This window comes from Stenella coeruleoalba (assembly GCF_951394435.1).
Source record: "Stenella coeruleoalba genome assembly, chromosome: 3".
Taxonomy (NCBI): Eukaryota; Metazoa; Chordata; class Mammalia; order Artiodactyla; family Delphinidae; genus Stenella; species Stenella coeruleoalba.
This window is the reverse complement of record NC_137148.1, coordinates 127,626,581-127,647,307: the sequence shown is the minus strand read 5'-3', so window position 1 is coordinate 127,647,307 and position 20,727 is coordinate 127,626,581. Positions and strand designations below refer to the sequence as shown.

The following is a 20,727-nucleotide window of genomic DNA, read 5'->3' as shown; positions in this document are numbered from 1 at the left end:
CTTGTATTTCAAAGGCTTTTTGTACAGTGGAGTCCCCAGCTCTCTGGGTTCTGCCATTCTCTCTTCCACTGCCTGCCGCTCGTGGCTGGTAGGCAAGGATGACTCTTACAACCAGTAGGGAGGCGACCACTGATGTATCAGCAACCAGCTAACATATCAAAATAACCATCCGCTGTGCCCTTTTGGGCCTGAATGCCAGTGTGTGCCCTCTCCCAGGCACTACGCAAACCCTTGCCAGTGAATTGACTGAATTGTGGAGAGCTATGCTCAGGTGGTCTTTATGGTTATAATACTTTCAAAGCTAGTAAGTATGCTTGAGATTACAGTACAGCGGGTAATGTTGTATGCACGCACACTGGGAGAAACAGCTTCTAGCCGTTTAAAATGTTTAGTACATCCTAAAGAAATCCCATTCCGCCTCCTCTTGCCATGCAAGTGCCAGGGCACTGGAAGGTGGGAGAGAATTATCTACCCATGTCCACTAGCAGTACCCCATCTTGAACTTCTTTATTGTCATTGTTTGGCCGTGAGCTATTTGGCAAGCTGTTTTGAAAGGCCCCAGTTTGTTAAATTCAAGAAACTCATGTGAGAAGCAGCGAGAAAAACAATCAAAACAGCAATAAAACACAGGCTTACCCTGGCACATTACAGAAATGTTCCCTCTCCTTTTCCACCTCTCTCCCCAAGACGTTACCCCCTGCCTCGAGCAAGTGGGAGATCTGGACTTCGTTGATGGAACCTGGTAGGCTGTGTCAACAGGGCCCCTGTTAGTATTGCTCAGGGACTGTCTGGGCCAGGCCAAGAGAGCTGAACCAGATGCTTACGGAGCAGAAAGACGGTGATCTGCCCACACATGGGAACAGGCAGCACATGAAGACTTAGGGTTTTTCAGGGTCCTTCTATATTCATTGTATTAACTAATTCTTATAGGAGCCCTGCAAGGATATCTCTCCTTAAAAGAGCAGGAAGCCAACTCAGAAAGGTTCAGTCATTTGCCCAAGATCACAGAGCAAACAGATATAAAGCACTAGTTCTCAAGCCTAAGGATGCTGACTTCCTATGCAAGCCTTTCTCATTAATAATAATCATCCCTGTTTGCAACATATGACAGCCAAAGGTTAATATACCTTGTTAGACACCTGCCCAATATCCATACCTAAATTTCATGTTACAAACCGAATCTCAGTTCTGTTCAGGGCAACAAGAAGCCCAATCATGGATGATAAGTAATTGATCTGAGCCAGTGGTTCTCAAAACTGAGCATATCAGAATTACCCAGAGAGTTTGTTAAAATACAAATCACTTATTGGACATACCCTTTGCAAATATTTTCTCCCATTCAGTGGGTTTTCTTTTCATCTTGTTAATGGTTTCCTTTGCTGTGCAAAAGCTTTTTAAGTTTAATTAGGTCCAATTCATTTATTTTTTAGTTTGTTTCCTTTATCTGAGGAGACAAATCCCAAAAAACTATTGCTATGATTTAAGTCAAAGAGTGTTCTGCCTACATTCTCTCCTAGGAGTTTTATGGTTTCCAGTTTTACATTTAGGTCTTTAATCCATTTTGAGTTTATTTTTGTATATGGTGTGAGAAAATGTTCTAACAAGGGGTTAATATCCAAAATATATAATCAGCTCATACAACTCAATATCAAAAAAACAAAGCGCCCAATTTAAAAATGGGCAGAAGACCTAATAGACATTTTTCCAAAGAAGATATACTGTTGGCTAACATGAACATGAAAAAATGTTCAATATTGCTAACCATCAAAACCACAATAAGATATCATCTCATACCTTTAAGAAGACGTGGCACATACATACAGTGGAATATTACTCAACCATAAAAAGAAACGAAACAGAGTTATTTGTAGTGAGGTGGATGGACCTAGAGTCTGTCATACAGAGTGAAGTCAGAAAGAGAAAAACAAATACCACACGCTAACGCATATATATGGAATCCAAAGAAAAACAAAAAAAATGGTACTGATGAACTTAGTTGCAGGGCAGGAATAAAGAGGTAGACATAGAAAATGGACTTGAGGACATGGGGTGGGAGGGCAAAGCTGGGGCGAAGTGAGAATAACATCGACATATATACACCAGCGAATGTAAAATAGTTAGCTGGTTGGAAGCAACAGCATAACACAGGGAGATCAGCTCGGTGCTTTGCGATGACCTAGAAGGGTGGGATGGGGGGAGGTGAGGGAGGTTCAAGAGGGAGGAGATATGAGGACATATGTATACATATAGCTGATTCACTTTGGTGTACAACAGAAACTAACACAGTACTGTGAAGCAATTATACGCCAATAAAGATCTATTAAAAAATAATAATAATAAAAGAATGGCTATAAAGAGACCACAAATAACAAATGCTGGAGAGGGTGTGGAGAAAAGAAAACCCTCCTACATTGTTGGTGGGAATGTAAATTGGTGCAACCACTACAGAAAACAGTATGGAGGTTCCTCAAAAACCTAAAAATAGGACTACCATATGATCCAGCAATCCTACTCCAGGGTATATATCTGAAGAAAACGAAAACGCTAATTCAAAGATATGTGTATCCTAATGTTCTTTACAGCACTATTTAAAATAGCCAAGACGCGGAAGCAATCTAAATGTCCATCAATAGATGAATGGATAAAGAAGATGTGGTAGAAATACACACATACACGCACAATGGAATATTACTCAGTCACAAAAGAGAGTGAAATTTTGCCATTTGCAACAATATAAGTACATCTAGAGGGTCTACTAACCTATGCTTAGTGCAATAAGTCAGACACAGAAAGACAAATACTCTTATGTTATCACTTATATGTGGAATCCAAAAAAATCAAACATATGACTGAATATAACAAAACAGAAACAGTCTCACAGATATAGAGAACAAAGTACTGATTATTAGTGGGGAGGGGGATGGAGGAGGGGCAATACAGGGGTACGGGATTAAGAGATACAAACCACTATATAAAATCAATAAGCAACAAGGATATATTGTATATCACAGGGAAATATAGCCAATATTTTATAATAACTTTATTTTATTTTATTTTTTTTGCGGTACGCGGGTCTCTCACTGTTGCGGCCTCTCCCGTTGCGGAGCAGAGGCTCCGGACGCGCAGGCTCAGCGGCCATGGCTCAGGAGCCCAGCCGCTCCGCGGCACGTGGGATCTTCCCGAACCGGGGCACAAACCCGCGTCCCCTGCATCGGCAGGCGGACTCTCAACCACTGCGCCACCAGGAAGCCCTATAATAACTTTAAATGGATTATAATCCATAAAAATACTGAATCACTATGCAGTACACCTGAAACTAATATAGTACTGTAAATCAACTATACTTCAATAACACACACAAACGTCACTGTCCCTACTCCAAGCGGTTTGGATTCAGTAGGCCTGGGGTGAGGCCTAAGAATTAGCATGTGTAGCAAGCTCCCAGGTGATGGTGATGCTATTGGTCCAAAGACCTCTCTTGGAGAATCACTTGGCCAAAACTAATCATGACAGTCCTGGTCTACAGCTCCCTTGCAGCCAGGTATGGTCATGGATATCAGCAGTTCTGCCAGTAAGATATTAGGAGACAGCTGCCGGGGACTTCCAGGAACATTTTGCTTTCTTAATAAAAAGGAAAAGTATGGTTAGTGCCACCCTAGCCCTTTTTCTGCTTTGGACAGAGAGGTGATGCCTGGGACTGCAGCACACATCCTATGTCCATGAGGCAACAAGACAGCACTGTGGGGTTGCAGGGGGTAGGGGATGCGAAGAAGAAAAGTCTAGGTCACTCGTGACATGTCTGAACCCTGGACCAGCTACCTCTGAACTTCTTCCTCTTTTAGGAATCTAATCAACCAAATATCTTTATTGCTTAAACATCATTAGATTAAGCATCAGGTAGATGCTATTGTTATTTATAACTAAAAGCGATTGTAACGTAACCTATACAAAAAGTTTCTGCAAAACATTTTTCTTTTAATCAAACAATGGAAATTGGTGCCTCCCACTCCGCAAAGGGGACCTTTACATTCATCAGTACATTCAGGCAGGCCCAGAGTAAGCATGATGTTGACTTAAAACAAGTTTCTGTTTTCTGGTGGGGATGCCTTATTTTAAAAGTTTGGAGTCCATTGCCATAAATAACCAATGCTTTGGAAAACACTATGCTAGGTATTTAAAACATGTTTCTTAAATTAATATTGAGTGAAAGATGTGGACCAGATGTGAGGAAAACTGCCTAGAGATGTCAGCTTAGTTTCAAACTTGTCATTATAGACCCACCATGCCTGATATACAGTAATTGCCGCCAAAGACTAGATTCACTAAGCAAAACAAAACTTGAACTTCTGTACACATTTGTTGCTAGATTAGAGACATGACCTACCACTAAGTACTCCAAAATGTGTCCCAAAGGACAGAGGTTCCATAAAATGCTCCACCACCAAAAATAAGTTTGGGAAATGACGCATATTCTATCTCCCTCCAGTAGAAGTACAAAACACATGTTGATATTAAAGTCCTTGAAATAGTCCTACAGTAGAAAAATCTATTTAATGCAGCCTTTCCCAAACACACTTGGCCCACATTTTCCACCATTATATCCACTACTCTTTCAAAACATTTTGAGGAATGCTGACTTAGTAAAACAGTAGTCAAAAATTATTACTCTACCCAGACTTCCCTGGCGGTTCAGTGGTTAAGACTCCACGCTTCATTAAGATGCTGCATGCCTCACGGCACAGACCAAAAAAAAAGACAAGACTCTGCCTGCGGCATGAGTAACATGGTAGAAAAGCTATTAAATACTGCAGTTGATCTGCTGGGCTTCAAACCCCAGCTCTGTCACATAAAGCCGTTGATTCTAAGATGTATTTTTTCACATTTATCATTTCCTAAAGTCATTTCTTAGTTTAACTGGCAGGATTTTTTTTCTTAGTGTAAATAAAATAATGGTGAATCTTACAATTAATGCCACCATTAATTACTTACCAAATTGGTAAAGCATTGTATATGACTTTGTACTAGTCACTTAACCAGGGTGTGCCTCAGTTTCCTCATTGGTAAAACTGGGATATTAAATGCTTCATAGAGTAGATGTGAAGATAAAATACTTCCTGGCACAATGTAAGTGCTCAGTAAATGCTAATTATCCTGATAACTATTTCAGGAACACTGAAAAGGCTTCCTATTCCCCAAATCCCTTCCTCATCTATCAATTCTTTAACAACGAATATTTTCCCCAAAAGATGTGAATCTGCAAATCCCTCAGGGAGAAAGAACCACAGGCTGGTAGTCATGCTCAAGAATAAAGACTAAGAAAAGATGCTCTTCTGCAGACAGATTTTGACAGAGAGAAGAGGAAGTGGTCCCAAGGCACAAAAGGCAGGGAAAGAAACTGGGCCACATCTAGTGGGGGAAGCAGAGCAGTGAGGCTGGAGGCATGTTCTGTATGGTTTTTCTCAAGGTTAAATCAAGGCTTGTTTCCCCGGAGAGCCTCATATTACTCTTTGCTTAGAAACTGAGCATCCCCAGGAGGCTTCAGCCCATAAGAGAGCATCAGGTGCTCCATCAACAGCCTCTTGAAACTAGACACAGGGGAGGCATCAGAAGGGAGATGGACTCAGAGACAGAAGACGGAGGAGGCCAGAGGCCAGCTTTTGTCTCTTCATTCTGCTGAGTATTTAGGCTAAGACGACCAGAGGCAGGGAATCACCTGAACAGTGCAGGGCCACTGAAAATTCTTAAAACTCAAAAACTACTCTTGAAAACCCAAAACCAAACTTTGAGGAAACCTCCTCTCTCTCTCCTTTGACAAATGTCTAATTATACGCCAATATCTTCTTCATCAGCAGCAACCTTCTCTTTAAATAAATGGGGGGCTTCCCTGGTGGCGCAGTGGTTGGGAGTCCGCCTGCCAATGCAGGGGACATGGGTTCGTGCCCCAGTCCGGGAGGATCCCACATGCCGCGGAGCGGCTGGGCCCGTGAGCCATGGCCGCTGAGCCTGCGCGTCCGGAGCCTGTGCTTCGCAACGGGAGAGGCCACAGCGGTGAGAGGCCCGCGTAGCGCAAAAAAAAAAAAAAAAAAAAAAAAAATGGGGCCATCCTTCTGATGGAGCCTCCTTTCCTTTTCCTAGGGAATCTTCAAAAATATAACCAAGGAGGGGTAGCGAAGAAACATTTAATGGATCAAGCACAAGTCTCAGAGACAGAAGAGCTCTAAGACAGTCTCAGCCATTTGCTGGCTATGTGACCTTGGACAAGTCACTTAATCTCACTGAGGCTCACCTGCAAGGTAAAAACAATGCCCTTCACCTTGCCTACTGCATGAAGGTGCCATAAACATCAAGTTAAGTAATACAGGTGAAAGCACTCAACAAAAAGTAAGTAACTAAAGGAGGCAAGACAAGTTATTGAAGATTAATGTTTCCTTTGTCCTAATAATCCCATATTTTGGGACTCTATCCTATAAAAATATAAGCATCTGTATGAAAGGAGTTATGTATGAGGATGTTTATTACAGATCAGCTGGTACAGGAAGGGAGAGAGGAAAGGAAAAGGAGAACGAATTTGAAAATTATTTGAATGCTCTTCAACAGGGGACTGGCCAAATAATTTTATGGTGTATCCATATGATGAAATACTATGAAGCTATTATTTATTTTTATGATTCTATTCATAAAGTGTTTACACTTTTTTTCCTTTGAGTAGCCTCATGTGGCTTACTCATTTTGATAGTCATCAATGGTGCTTAAATGAAGCTATTATTATTCGAGTGAGATTTATATCCTGACCTAGAGCATTTTCTGATATGCCTTTTAAGTCAAAAGAGCAAATAATATATAGAGTTTGGGTTCTATTATTTTATTTTAAAAAAGAAAAAGGGGAAGAAATTTGTATACTTGTAGCAGGATTTTTAAAATGTGTGGAAAAATACAGACCGAACTATTAGCATTGGTTATCTGGAAAGGATGGGATTAAAGAGGAAGGTTATTAATGTTACCCTCATGCACCTCTGAATTGTTTAATATGATAAAAATAAATATGCACTACTTTTATAATGTGAAAAATCCAGTAATGCTAAGGGAAGGGAGGGAGGGAGGAAGGGAGTAGACAGAGGGAGGGAGAAAAGGGGAGAAGAAAGGGGAAAAGAAAAAAAAGATAAAGAAAGATCTGTGATCTTTGACCAAAGTAGATGGAAGCCTTATATGTCTACACAGCTTCCAGGATCATGCCTGGTTCTGTATGGATACTAGGAATTTTAGGCATGGCATTGACCTAATAGATCATGACTCTGAATTACCTGTTCCCTCCTCCTTCAGAGTCTGCCAGGTTCCCAGGGGTCCAGAGAGAAGACTCTCTTTGTTGTTACAATTCAGGATGAACTTTTACTTTCCAAATTGAATGTCTATGGCATCTCCCTTGAATAACAAATGTAAAACTCATTTGCCTACCATATTTACCTTTCTCTCTCTGATATGTGAGCTTCTCATGCCCCTAGAGCTCTTTGGAGTTTTCCCCTAGAGGAACAGACACAGGGAGGATCCTGTATTCTGCATCCTTGGCCAGCATGACACCAGAGATGTGCATACACACATTGCTTCCTGGATCCCACCCTGTCCTCAGCTCAGCTCTCAGATTCCATGCCAGCAAAGTATACAAGTATCTTAGTAGGTGCCACAAGCAGCTCTTGAGGTTTTATCAGCTGGAGATCTACGATGCATCAGCACAAAGCTTCAAAGGTCCTTCGAGGTAGAATGATGCAGTAGAAAACACTCAAGACTCAAACACTTTTTAAAATGATAAAACACTGTGCTGGTGAAAGTGCAGAGAGAAGGGCACACTCACATCCTATTGGTTTGAGGATAAACAGCTACCCTATCTCTGAAAAGCAGCTTGGTAATACAGCTGAAGGATCTTAAAAATGTTTCTATATTTTAAAGAAATTTGCTTTCCTAAGGAAATAATCAAGAAATAGCAAAAATGTTTATGTATGTATCTCAAATGGTTGTTGTGGCAATTAATAAGTTAATTTATGTAAAGTGCTTAGAATAGTTCCAGGTACCTAGAAAGCCCTGTATAACTATTAGCTAATAATAATAACTGTTATCCTTTCCCTCTTTAAATTTCCCTTGCTTTTTAACCTTCTAAGATACCTTTGTATTATATTTATAACCAAGAAAAAATATTTTAAAATATAGATGTCAATCTTAAGGAAATAACCTAAAATTTTTAAATGCTTTATGCCCAACCATGTTCATATTATCATTTATAATCATGACAAGCTAGAAATAACTTCCATGTTCAAAAACAAGGGATTGATTAAGTAAATGACAATGCCTCCTTATGAGGCACCACTTGGCAGAAATTAAAAATGATAATCCTGAGGAATTTTAATAACTTTTGGAAATGCTAATGTTCTTAAATTAGGAAGGGAAAAAGGACACAAGATCATATACATATACTTTCAACTGTGGTCCAAAAAAAATGAGGGATGGGGGAGTGAGGAGGGGCCTAGAAGAAATTCTTACAAAATGTTAGCTAATACCTTCTTCCTACACCTAAATCCCAACTCCTTAATGGGGTTCAATAAATTCCAAGGTATATAAACTTTCAGGGAATAAGCAGATGACAGTTTCTTAAAACAGGGGGCCCAGAATAGCCCTCTGCCCACAGAACTCATGGAACATTAAAGCAGGAAGAGGCCTTGGAGGGGACGGTGGTACATGGCATGGGGGAAGGTGCAAGAGTTGTGGAGTAAGGCCAACCAGCCTTCAAATCCTACCTGCACTCTACACCCTCTGGTGGCCGGGCAGGTGATTTAACCTCTCTCAAGCTCTATTTCTTCCTCAGTAAATTGGCAGTAAGCAGAGTACCTACACTATACATAAATAAAGCCATGAATGATGGATAAAGCTACAAACTATACGTAACATGAATAAAGCTACAAACTATACCTAACATGTTCTCAGCACCTATGAACTGGAGAGGCAGTGATGGTGGCCTTTCCAAGAGCCTCTGTCTCACCATGAGTAAATTGTGGCCTTAAGAGGTAAAGTGACTTGTCCAAGTCACTCACCAAAACTCAATCAAAACAGACCCCAAGGGGCTTCCCTGGCGGCGCAGTGGTTGAGAGTCTGCCTGCCGATGCAGGGGACACGGGTTCGTGCCCCGGTCCGGGAAGATCCCACATGCCACGGAGCGGCTGGGCCCGTGAGCCATGGCCGCTGGGCCTGCGCGTCCAGAGCCTGTGCTCCGCAACGGGAGAGGCCACAACAGTGAGACACCCGCATACCGCAAAAAAAAAAAAAAAAAAAAACAGACCCCAAGCCTCCCATTTCCTGTTCTCTGGGCAAGAACTTCCTCCCTTGAGTCCCTTTTTTCTTGCTTTGCCCCCTCCGGCTCCATTTTCCCTTTTGGAAACAGCTGAAATTATCACTTTGATATTTAAAAACGCAAGTTACTAATATGTGCCCAAAGTAATAAATGTTTTAGAGTTTCAATTAAATTAAATGCAGGAAAGCTGGATCCCTTTTCTATATCTAATGACTCACACAGACCCATTGCCCCACTACCCATTAATTCTAACAAGGTCAGCTCATTACCAGAGTCTCCTCATTACTGCGTAATGAACCTGGGCAGGGTATGCCGTGAGCAGACCCACAGACAGACCAGAAGTCTGAGCCTCTGGAGTTTCTGTGCCATCCTCTCGCCCATTGAAACTCAGGCCTCAGAGCTGAGGGCAGTTCATACACACAAAGGCCAGAGGTGCCAGGGAAATGTACCTGAGACTTACACGTCTAGCCTAGACATCAGGTAGCCCCAGCTCCCATTTCTCCTGATGCTACAGCACAGCAATCTTCCACAGTGTGTTTCCCATCTGTTGTTTCTTTCTCCCAAGCTAGAATCTCTACTTCTTCTTTTTTTTTCTTTTTTTAAGCCACACCACGCGGCACATGGGATCTTAGTTCCCCGACCAGGGATCAAACCCGTGCCCCCAGCAGTGGAAGCACAGAGCCCTAACAACTGGTCCGCCAGGGAAGTCCCTAGAATCTCTACATCTTAAGGGATTACTCCTTAATACTTATTGACCATCTACCCTGTGTCAAGCACAGTGCCAGACACCATTATTATCACCATCTTGCAGATGAGGAAAATGAATCCCAACCTCAGAGTGGTTAAGTAGTTTGCCCAAGGACACACAGTTAATAAGTAGCAGGGATGGAATTTGAGCCCTGATTCCAAACCCCATAGTCTTAACTGCCAAGTTTTTCCCTCTCTTCTGAGAGGCATTCCAAATGGATTGGAGACAGGGACCACCCATCTTATTCCCTGTTGCATCTCCAGTGTACCCCATACGGCTGATGTGAGGATTCAATGAGATAATGGAAGAAAAGCGCCTTGACAAAGTGTAGAGATTATTGGTACTAACACATAAGCAAATATGATTATAGTGCTGGGCACTCAGTAGATGATCATTAACTATTTAGAATGAGAGAACTTTATATCTTAACTTCAGAAAACACCTATCACAACTGTCTCATTTTTAAGGAGAGGAAAAATAATTTGTTTAAGATGATGAAAGTAATTAAAAGCAGAAGAGGGGTTGAGTTCAAGTCTGTTCTCCCTTCTCCTCCCCAGTGGCTTTAAAAGCCAGTTCCCTGTGGTGCTGGAGCTTTGCAGAGTTTGGGGGGAACCCCTACAGAATGAGGAAGATGATAAGTACTGACTATAGTCCCCCACAATGTCACTCCTCCAACCCGGGTGCCTCTGCTTTTATGCATCTTTAAACTGGGCTTCTGTACAGGAGTTCACGCAACAAAGGGCTCTAGTGGTTTAAAGAAAAATGTTCAAAAATTGGACTTTATATTTCACTGTTGGATCATGCAGAACTACATAGAGAAATATGAGAGATTTTACACACCCCTCTCAAAACTGACAGATCAAGTAAACGAAAAATAAACAAAGATATAGAAGATATTCTTGATGCAGTGAATAACCTAGACCTAGTAAAATATATGAAACTTGGCACCCATCAAATGAGGAACATGAACGCTTTCTAGCACTTACTGTAACTTTTACAAAAATAAGCGACACAAAGGAAGGTCCCAAATATCCCAAAGAATCAACATCATGTGGAATCTGTTCTCTGATCACAGCAGAATAAAATTAACAATTTTAATGACAGCTTAAAAATTCAATGTATCTACAAACTAAAACAAAAATATTGCTGCTGAATAATCCGTGGGTTAAAGACAAATCCAAGAATGAAATTATAAAACACTTCTACTCAAAAAACAAGGAAATCGGGCTTCCCTGGTGGTGCAGAGGTTGAGAGTCCGTCTGCCGATGCAGGGGACACGGGTTCATGCCCCGGTCCGGGAAGATCCCACATGACGCGGAGCAGCTAGGCCAGTGAGCCATGGCCGCTGAGCCTGCGCGTCCGGAGCCTGCGCTCCGCAACGGGAGAGGCCACAACAGTGAGAGGCCCGCGTACCGCAAAAACAAAAACAAACAAAAACAAAAACAAGGAAATCAATGCATATCAAAACTTGTAGAAAATGGCAAAGCAGTACTAAAAGAAAAATTCTAGTTTTAAATATAATTAACAGAAACAATAAAAAGATCGAAGGAGCAAGCTAAGTGTTCAACTCAACAAAATAAAAGAGTATAAGATACACCAAAAGATACAGTGAATTACAGAAAAATGGAGAAGAGTGTGGAGATTCCTTAAAAAACTAAAAATAGAACTACCATATGACCCAGCAATCCTGCTGCTGGGCATATACCCTGAGAAAACCATAATTCAAAAAGACACATGCACCCTAGTGTTCATTGTAGCACTATTTACAATAGCCAGGACATAGAACAACCTAAATGTTCATTGACAGATGAATGGATAAAGAAGATGTAGTACATATATACAATGGAATATTACTCAGCCATAAAAAGGAATGAAATTGGGTCACTTGTAGAGATGTGGATGGACCTAGAATGTGTCAGAGTGAAGTAAGTCAGAAAGAGAAAAACAAGTATCATATATTAACGCATATATGTGGAATCTAGAAAAATGTTACAGATGAACCTATTTGCAGGGCAGGAACAGAGATGCAGATGTAGAGAATGGACATGCAGACACGGAGGAGGGCAGAGGGGATGTGATGAATTGAGAGATTGGGATTGACATATATACACTACCCTGTGTAAAACAGATAGCCAGTGGGAACCTGCTGTATAGCGCAGGGAGCTCTGGGGTGACCTAGATGGGTGGGATGCGGGGAATAGGAGGGAAGTGATATATGTATACATATAGCTGATTCACTTCGTAGTACAGCAGAAACTAACACAATATTGTGAAGCAACTATACCCCAATTAAAAAAAATTTTAATGTAAAAAAAGAAAAATATAGAAACGAATATAAAAATAAAAAATAATAACAAAAATGAAAAAAATCAAAAATGGGTCTTGAAAAATAGTAATAATGTGGGCAAACTCTGGAATGACTGATTTAAAAGTTTAAAAGATACCATGCAGTTTTAAAACCACAGATATTAAATATAAATTTTTTTCTTTTTAAATTATAAACCATATGTGAATAAAACAAGAAAATCTAAATGAAATATGTAAATTTCTTAAACTATATATAATTAACAAAATTGGTGCAAAAATAAGTATAAAACTTAAGTAATCTAATTAGTCATTAAAGAAATTAAGAAGATAATAAAAGTCCTTCCTTCTCTCCAAAAAAAGGCACCAGGATTAGATGATTTGATAGAAGACTTCTAACAAACTTTCGAGGAAGACATAACAATCCCTCTTTTATGCAAATTGTTTTTTAAAAAGAAAGAGAGAGAGAAAGAGAGAGATTTTCAATCTATTTTTATGAGGCTTATAAAACTTTACCAAAAGCTAGGAAAGAAAATTATAAGTAAAGAAAAATTATATGACTATTCATTTAATCATATATATGAAAATTTTGAGTAAAATGTTAGCTTTTAATTTTTTGGAAAAAGTCTCTCATGACCAACCAGGATTTATTCAAGAAAAGCAAATATGGTTAAACATAAGAAAAAAATCATCCATATCATTTTCTACAATCATGCACAAAAGGAGAAAAAGTCACATTCTCATCTCAATAGTTATAGAAAAGGCATTTTATAAATTTCAATACTTATTTATGAAAAACTCTCAGAAAACTAGGAGTTGAAAGAACTTTCCTTAAGTCGATAAAAGCTATATTCCATAGACCTACATCAAATATTCAATTTAATGAAAACCCTTTAGATATATTCTTCTAAAATCTTCAAATCTTCTTTAAATCAAGAATAAGCTAAGGTTTCAACTATCACCAGTACCATTCAAAATAATACTGGAAACCTTGCCCAATTCAATAAGACAAGAGAGATAGGGGTTTCCCTGGTGGCACAGTGGTTAAGAATCTGCCTGCCAATGAAAGGGACAAAGGTTCGAGCCCTGGTCGGGGAAGATCCCACATGCTGCTGGGCAACTAAGCCCGTGTACCACAACTACTAAGCCTGCACTCTAGAGCCCGTGAGCCACAACTACTGAGCCTACGTGCCACAACTATTGAAGCCCGCGTGCCTAGAGCCCGTGCTCCGCAACAAGAGAAGCCACCGCAATGAGAAGCCCACACACCGCAATGAAGAGTAGCCCCCGCTCGCTGCAGCTAGAGAAAGCCACACACAGCAACGAAGAACCAAAAGCAGCCAAAAATAAAATAAATAAATGTATATTAAAAAAGAGAGATAAAAGCATAATATTAGAAGGAAAGAGACAAAACTGTCATTATTAGCAGATGATATAATTATCTGTATTTTAAAAACCGACATAATCAAGAAACAAACTAGAAGAACTAATAACAGAATTTGGTAAAATTGCCAGATTTAAGATAAATTTATAAAATGCAATAAATAGCATGTGTCTACACCAGCAATAACCAATAGAAAACAGAAATTTATTTACAACAGGAACAAAAATGATAAAATAGTTAAGAGCAATAAAGGAAGAATGTATACCACTATTATTTCAAAATATATTTAATGGCATAAAAGAAGAATTGAAGAAAGAGAGGGTTATGTTCATGGATGCAATTACTTCACATTTGTAATGATGTTAATTTTCCCCTTATTTATCTATTAACTCTGTGTAATTCTAATTTAAATTTCAGGAGAATTTTCTAAGAAATGTGACAAATCATATCCTTCAAATGAATCCTCCTCCCTTTATAAAAACAAGCAAGTTGGTTTCTGTTTCCTATAGCTAAGGGTAAAATAACTCTAACATGAATTACATTACTAGAATTTAAGAAAGGAGACCTAGAGGCCAGGACAATGACTATGATACTCTTGTAAGACTTCTGGCAATTTTCATCGTGTCCATATCTGTCATTGTTGTGCCACCCCCATTCTCTATAGCCTCAGGTTCTCAATCTGCAAAGCAATCTCTGGCAATGTTTTACAATGTCTGTTTCAAAACACCAACCGGGGTTAGTGTTTGGAAATCAGAACCCTGCCCTGCCCAGATCTCCTGTGGTGAATATCTGCTGCATTCAGTCTTCCTGACTTCTGTATTTCTTCTTCATGGACACTTTCCTTCCCCACCCCCCAAGTGATGCTGGTGATGCTAATCACTCAAGTGATCTTGCTTTCTCTACTACTCAGATGGCCAACTTGTGTACCCCTTCTCTTTGGACACCTCTTGTGAGCATGTGACCCAAGCAAGGCTAATCAGAGTCCATTCAGGAGTTGACATGAAACTGAAAGAGAAGCTCTGGGACTCTTTCCACTGGGATCAATGTTTGTGATCAATATCTTGTATCAATGATACAAGCCTAGAGTTCCTAGGCCTATTTTTACCACCATGTGGAGAAAGCCTCCCTACGGATGAAGCCAATATATACATAAGAAGAACTTTAAAAAAGAGAGAGGGAGCTTTACTGACATAGTTTAACTGCTAAGTCCAGCCATGCCTGAAGCCAACACACCCCTTTGATTTCCCAAGTAGGAAAGCCATTAACAGTTGTTTAGTTTCTACTTAAGTTGGTTTGAGTTAGCTTTCTATTACTTGTAACAGAATGAGCCCTAATTAGTCTGCATATTATAACAGAAGCTCTAAGCAAGTGTTTCAGTTTTATAAGCTCCCTGGGAGAGTCTGTTACACACTCAAGTTTAAGAATTAATCTATGGCTTCTTCAGGATCTAAATGACAGGAAGTAGAGCAGAATACTGGGTTTAAGCAAAATGAACATACAACCCATGATCTAGCCCCTGCCTGCCCCTCTAACTTAGATTCATGCCATTTTCTACCTCTCCCACAGGGGGCTTCTTTTAGTTCCTCCAACAGGACATTGCTTACCTCAGGACACTTGCATGTGCTTATCCCCTCATTCTTCAACACAGCTTGCTGGTTCTCCATTTTTAGGTCCCAGATTAACTCTCAGAGAGTCCTTTCCTAACCGCCTCATGGAAAGGAGGTCACCTCTCTCACTATCCATTATCTTTTTCACCTTGGTTTTCATTCACAGCTTTTACCAAGTTTATAACTACTTATTAGTCAACCTGTTTTTGTCTGCTTCCCCTATTAGAATGTAAGCACCAAGAGAGTGAGCACCGAGTGTCTTGATCACCATTATCTTCCCCATGCCTGGCACACAGCCTGATGCCTAGCAGGGTTTCCAGTAAATATATTTGAGTAAACGAATGAATCACCACTTACCCATCAGCCCTCCTCGGGAAAAGCAAGGAAGGGAAGCCAGCATTCACTCATCACCTCCCTCAGCTGAGTCAAGCAACAAAGAGAAAAGAAAAGGGGGTAGGAGAAGAAATGGGCAACATGCTTCCACGGGAATCTGCAGATCTGTATGATGTGCCGACCCTGTACCTGCTTCTGAGAGGAACACAGAATCATCAGGTAACCCACGGCAAGACGTGGTCCCTGTCTTCAAAAAGCTTCTCATCCGGCTAGAGAAACCTTTAAAATAAGGAGCTACTAGGGCAGAGGGAGAAACGCACAAGAACAGCAACTCCAAAATTACACTTCATCTTTGCAGACACTATTAACATCTCACGGCAAAATAATTTGTGAACCTAACAGAGAACACAGAGAGGGGAAGAACAGATGCATCTCGACCATACCAAGGGGGAAAAGCTGCAATTAAACACACATCCCTTATTCAACAGCCCGCAGGCTCTACGGCTAGGCTCGGGGCTGGTGCCGCGTTTCTTTCTTCCTCGGTAACTTAGTCGCATTTTCCCCTTCTGGCGCCTTATTTCAGTAATGGGTTTGTTATTATAGCTCCGAAGTCAGAGCGACACATGAGAACAGGGGAAATGAGAGGAAGAAAAAGAGCTGAACGTGAGCAGAAGGCTCTTGCCTGAGAGCTCTTGCTACATTAAGATACAGAGGGAGGACGGTGTCCTCTCACTCATATTTGCCTTTCTCCTTCTGTGGCGCTCTCTGAAATGAGCTGCAGGGTAACAGAAGAGGCTGTCTTTGGGAGTGTGTCTGTTCAGATCCCTGAAAGAATTAAATTACGTTCAAGAAGCACATACTTAGGTCCCTATTAGGTGAAGGAAAGGAGGAGGGACCTTATAGGTAGTAAATGTCGCTTCCCTGCCAGGCTCTACTCTGGGTGCTGAGAAAACACTGGTAAAGAAGAAAGCCGATGCCCCTCACCCCATGGTACTTATACACTAGTGAGGAGAGAGACAGATAAACAAATAAGACAGATAAGACAGAAAAAAACCAAAAATACAAGATCACAGGATAGATGCAGGCGAATCTGAAATTCCATCCTGCCTAGAAGATGTTTCACCTGGGAAAGTGAGCTTACAGGAAACACTGAGTCCGCAGATCAGTAAACAGGAGTCTGGAGAGTGACAGGAACCTAAGAATGGATGAGTCGGAGCTCCCTGAGGACAGAGGGGATCCTCACCTCAACCAGCTGACACACCAGCCACAGGGACTTGAAGGGCTGTGACTTCTAACAAAAAACCACTGCTCCCTCCCCAGCTTTGTGTAGCTGTCTTCACGCACTGAAACTCTTACGTCTTTTAATTATATTAAAGAAACGTGCGTCCTTTGCCCAGGTGTGTTAGTATCTCTTATCAGTCACAGTCACCCTTGAGACAACCATACAAAGGTAATTTCAGAGAGTGACAGAAGTCTAAGGAGGAAACGAAACCGAGGAATGTGACACTGAGGGCCTGGGAAGGGGAAAACAACATTCACTTGGGTGTTGGAGCAAGGCATCCCTGAGAAGGGCATGAAAGGAGGCCGCCAGGGCCAAGACCAGATGGAGGGCACAGCAAAGGCAAGCACCTGGGGGTGGAAGCAAGACTGAGCATTCGAGGGGCAGAGTGAAGGTCATGTGGCTAAAGTGGTGCTTCAGGTGTGATGCCCCCAGACCAGCAACACCAGCATCCCGTGGGAACTTCTGAGAAGGGAACATTCTTGGGTCTCACGCAAGAGTCAGAAACTCCGGGAGTGCAGCCCAGCCATGTGTGTTTAACAAGCCCTCCAGGTGATTCTGAGGCACATGCAGTGTGAGAGCCACGAGGCTGGAGGATGGTAAGAGAAGAGTGGACTTGGAGGAAGCGCTGAGCCAAAGCCTCCTTTAGAAGTGAATTCCCAAATCAGGACAGTAAGCCATCCGGTTCATCTGAGATTTTCATCATCGGATCCTCAGCATCTACCATGTTGCCTACTACAGAGTAAATGCTTCATACCTGTTTATTGAACAAATAAATTAATATAAATATTGAGCCTCTACTTTGGTCGGATACTAGTTACTGGGCAAAGTTAGGTAAGATCAACAGTAGCTTATGATCTACAAGTGGAAAGAGACAAATGCAAAGGAAGAAATGAGACCACTAGAATCAGATGCACTGATATTGACAAGAAATGAGAGGCGAAGATATCTTGAAGCAAGGAGGGTCAGAAAAACGAAAAAGCAGACAGAAGAGCTCAGTAAGCACAAAGGCGGCAGCATTTAGTTTTGGGGCAAACGGTGTAATTCATTAACCCCCTAGGGAATGACTATATTAATGGCATGGAACAACTATCATTCACTTGTTGTCTCCAAGTAAACCAGAAATGGTATATTGACTCAATCGATTAAAACACACACACACACACACACACACACACACACAAATAAGAGTCTCTACTTATACAGAAAAATCCTCAGCTTTAAGGAAAATTCCACTACCCAAAATGCTTCATTTCCTGAGTCATTTTAGATAGCCAAGATTTTTACGTATTGTTATTATTTCTATTACCAAAGCGCTCTCACAGCCCATAGTAGGGGATATTGGTGCTAACCAGGTCCACCTGGAAGCTGTCCAGAGGCCCCCTCTGAGAGCCTCCTGAGCCAATGCGAGCAGGGAAGCCCAAGCCAGGTAAGCCCCTCTAGCTGTCAGGACGTCCAGTAGGGCATGAGTCATTCTGAGACCAGAGGCCAGCCTCTCTACTGAACCTCTCCATAACAGAGTGGATTTTAATAGACTCTTCCTCACCTCCTTCCTTCCTCCCCTTCTGGCAGTTGGCAAATTCCTGGGATGAAAGCACCTCCCAGGTTTCTTTCATTCACCTCTGTCTCCAGATCAGAGAGAGCCTGGCCCACATAAGAGAACATGGGAGCCATCAAGAGAAGCCTCACCTTCCTCTGGCCACTTCCCAGGGAAAAAGTCCTTGACTGTCTAATCCAAATCCTTCCTGCTGCATGAAGCTCTTTTTCTCCGACTGAATTTGGAAGATCCCTCAGCTAAGGAGAAAAAAAAAAAAGAAGTACTTCATTATGGATGTAGCTGTTCACAATTGATTTTCCTTCTTCATCTACATTTCCATATCTTGAATATTTGTCTTACTATTTTTTTTCTATCACTATTCTCCTGTCAACAGTCTATGTTTCATTAAGGACTCACTTCCTATATTAGTGAAAATACCAATGAAATAGCCCTGGAAGTTATTGTCGGTGCGTCTAGCGTGTGCGCGCGCATGCACACACACCACACACACACGCACACACACAAAGAAGATATTAATAAACAGACCTAGACTCCAAATCATCAAAGGTATCTACACATGAACTGGGCTGTCTAGAGAGTCTGGGCTGTCTACAGCATTCCCTGTAATCAGGAGGTAAGGTTACTTCTGGTCAGTAGTTCAAGGAACAGTTGAAATATTGCATTAGATGTCCCCAGAAGTCCTTCCTTGCTGAACTGCTGTGACATTCCGTGATGCAGTGAGCCTCCAAGCTTGAACATGAATTTGAGCAGGAGCTAAGAGGAGAACGGGGAGGGAGTAGCACAGGTTTGCTGGGTTTATCTGGTGCCAAAAGATATGCTAGGCGTATTCGGAGAGCCCGGCATTGGCAGTGCAGTGGCATCTGTGATGGCATCATCATCACCACTGCAAACATTCCACCAGCACCTACACTGTGAATTATTTCAGTCCACCTTACAACAGACCTATCAGACGTGACAGTTATTAGGCCCATGTCACTACGAAGAAGAATGAGGAATGGAGAAGTTGGACTCTCCATCATCACAAAGCTGGTAATAGATCCAAGACTCAAACCCAGGCTGTCTGGCTACATCACACTGCCTCCCAAAAGGGTTGTAATGACCCCTTGCAATTTAAGCATTTTTAGCATTTTATATGCTAAAAAAAAATGAACAAGACCTGTTTTTATCCTTACAGAAGTCTCCCGAGGCCAGGAAGTTATCCCTAAATGATACATTGGAGACAGAAGGTAAAGGAGGAGGATGACTTGTCCACGGTCACCTAGCAATCAGACGCAGAGCCTCTTGGTACTCTGCCCACATGTCCTCTTCCTGTCCCCACACTGCCTGGCTCTCCTGCAGCTCCTAGCCTAGTTACCTAGGCAGCAAAGTAGCACTTGGTTAATCCCCTGCCTGCAAATTGGCCACTCAGCCATGCACCCTGAGGTCTCAGATACATTCTACTCACAGCCACCAACTCCCTAGGGAAATAAAGGGCCAGAGAGAGAAGGGAATTAAGAAAGAAAGATGATGCTCAGGGTGCAAAACTAACAGACATCTCTGATGCACCCTTTCCTTCAATTTCCTATGCCTACCAGTCCTCAAACCCTAGAGACAATAGTAATAGATTCCCATTTTGCTGATGAGGTTGAGTGGTCTCCTCGCTGTCCTGCCTCCCCTATCACACCTATCCTTTTCTCTCCTGACTATTAGGATAACCTCCTTACCGGCATCTTTTCTTCCCCTCCTCTTGCTGCTCCAATTCTGTCCGCATGGGATGCAGGGCTATGCCTCCTGGATCACTTCTGATCCCTCCTCCTCAAAGACTTCCAATAGCTCCCAGCTACTTACAAAGACAAATCCCCACCTGCTCTTCAGTCCCTCCATGATTTGGCCACAAACCACATTTTCAGCCTTATCTTTACTACTTACATATGAGCTCCAGTCACAGTAGTACTCCAGAAAAAGAACCCAAGAAAGTTCTATGTACACACTTCTCATGATGACTTCTCTGCTGGAACCCTTTGCCTATTTAAGGCTGTACTCAGATGCCACCCATCATGGAAATTTCTCCCCCTCCCCTCTTGGTCTCAATCTCTATGCTACCCCCATCACCCACTAGTATTGTATTCTGTATCCTAAATATGTTTGACAATGTCTGCCCCATGGTCTCCGGCAAAAGTCAACCTGCTCTTACCATACGA

General features: G+C 41.6%; 1 protein-coding gene across 1 annotated transcript in view; it reads right to left on the bottom strand.

Moving 5' to 3' along the window:
* The window catches only part of G3BP1 (G3BP stress granule assembly factor 1), a 1,009,408-nt gene that overhangs the window by 681,882 nt on the left and 306,799 nt on the right, over positions 1-20,727 (bottom strand). The gene's annotated exons all lie outside the window — the stretch shown is intronic.